We start from the raw sequence: 2,357 nt of genomic DNA, 5'->3' as shown, positions 1-2,357 counted from the left end.
AGGGAAAAATTAAAAAGAAAACACTGCTTAGGAGAATAGTCTTCAAACAGTAATCATTTGAAAAGCTTGTTAAAGATGCAAATTCTTGGAGTACCAACCGCTGACATTCTTCTCAATCAATAGTTGTAATGATGGTGCTCTAGAAAACTGCATTTTCTACTTTTTATTTATTTATTTTTTTGGAGAGATATTCACTATAGGGCATGTGCGCTCGCCCGACTGACAGAGAGAGACATAGAGACAGAGACCAAGAAATCACCCCCCAGGGGAGATGGTCACACCATAATCCCTTCTCCTGCATTCTCCTCTCGGGATCTTGGGCACGCACGCACACGCGCCCGGCGTGAGTTTTAAGTCACCGGGTCCGGGACACAAACCGCGGTTGACTACGTGGGAGTCCAGCGACATAGCCATTAAACTAAATGCTGGTTCCCGAAAACTGCATTTTCAATAAGTACTTTAGGTGATTTTGATGCAAGTAGTTCAAGTGACTCATGACTAGAACAAGGTTTCAATTCTAGAAGTTACTAAAGCAAGTAGAGATTGGAATACATTTTGTTTTAAGACTGTAGACATAAACTAAAGAGATCAGTGGAAATTAAATATTAAGTCAGTAAAAAGAAAATATTTAACTGGCAAAATAGCTATCAACTGTGAAAGGTAGACAGCAGGGAAAGGAATTTTTTTATTATAAAAAAAATTCTCAACTACACACTCAACAAATCAAAAGGGAAAATTTTACAAGCCAAATTTATAAAGCAACAGGAATTTAGTTAGAAACCCAATAAGCTATTTAGAACCTAGAAACCATGTTAAATAACAATAATGTCCTTAAAATTTGTGTATCAAACCAATCATTTATAATAACTTTGTAAGCTCTATTTCAGGTTAATTAAATTTTCAAAATATTTATTCAGGGACTATATATTGCATAGTTTCTGAGAGGCACTAAGGATTTAAGGTTAGAAAAAATAATAGTTACCTTTAAGCTTCTTAAAAGTAGCAATATTATACTTTTACCAAACTACTTATTCTAGAAAGGATATTCAAAAATATTACTAATAGCACTATTCTTAGCTATTACAACATATCTGAGAAATCAATATTGTGCTCATCAAGGTTCTCCAGAGAAACAGAACAACAAGATGGAGGTATGTGTATGTATGTATATATTTGTGTGTGTGTGTGTGTTATAAAGAGATTTATTTCAAGGAATTGGCTCATTTAGTTATGGTGACACAAGTTCCAAGATTAGTCAGCAGGCTGGAGACTCGGGAGTTAATGATGTAATTCCAGTCTGAATAGAGTTAGGCTACAGATTCAGAAAGAGCTTTTCAACTTGAGTCTGAAGGCTAGAAAGAACCAATTTTCCAGATTGAGACAGTAAGGCAAGAGTTCCCTCTTACTCTTTGGATGGTAAACCTTTTTGTTCTATTCTGGCTTTCAATTTATTAGATGGGTGTTTTTACCCACGTTGGGGAGGGCAATATACTTTATTTAGTCTACAATTCAAATGTTAATCTCATCTAGAAACACCCTTGAGGACAAAACCAGTATATTTGACCAACTGTATGAACACCCATAGACCAGTTAATTTTGTTAAAGAATTATTTATTTAATTTTATTTATTGTCATTTATTTTGACCATAGAGAGACAGACACACACACAGAGAGAGAGAGAGAGAGAGAGATGGAAATTGAGAAAGCAAGCCACCAGGTCCAGGACTTGAACTGTGGTCGGCCATGTGGGAATGTCCAGCCTCTTAACCACACGCCACCTGCTGGTCTCTAGACCAGTTAATTTAACACATAAAATTAACTTAAGTCTACCCCTTGTCAACTTGGTACCTGTACACATCTTCTTACACCACATTCAAATACCAAATGAAGACAATAACAAAGTCATAATTTCACCTAACATGATATAACTATCTTGAGTAAAAATGAGAATGCATTAACCATAAAGAAGAAATAAAGTTCTTCAGTGATTTTTATTTTTCTTCTCAATATTCTGTAACTTAAATATATGATGAAAAATTAGCAGTACTTAAATACTATGAATATGGTTCAACATACGCAAAACCATAATGTAATACACCATATTAATAGGAAGAAAGATAAAAACCATATGGTCATATCAATTGATGCAGAAAAAGCATTTGATAAGATACAACATCCCTTCATGATCAAGACTCTCGGCAAAATCGGCATAGAAGGGTCATTTCTCAACACAATAAAAGCTATCTATGACAAACCCATAGCAAACATCATCCTCAATGGAGAAAAACTGAAAGCTTTTCCACTAAAAATGGGTACAAGACAAGGATGTCCACTTTCTCCACTCCTCTTCAATATAG

At 34.9% G+C, this 2,357-nt stretch overlaps 1 protein-coding gene across 1 annotated transcript in view; it reads right to left on the bottom strand.

The window, feature by feature from the left end:
- Positions 1–2,357, bottom strand: part of MSH4 (mutS homolog 4) — a 130,528-nt gene that overhangs the window by 13,407 nt on the left and 114,764 nt on the right. The gene's annotated exons all lie outside the window — the stretch shown is intronic.

Source organism: Tupaia chinensis, unplaced genomic scaffold, assembly GCF_000334495.1.
Source record: "Tupaia chinensis unplaced genomic scaffold, TupChi_1.0 Scaffold000164_1, whole genome shotgun sequence".
NCBI lineage: Eukaryota > Metazoa > Chordata > Mammalia > Scandentia > Tupaiidae > Tupaia > Tupaia belangeri.
This window is presented reverse-complemented; position numbering and strand designations above follow the sequence as displayed.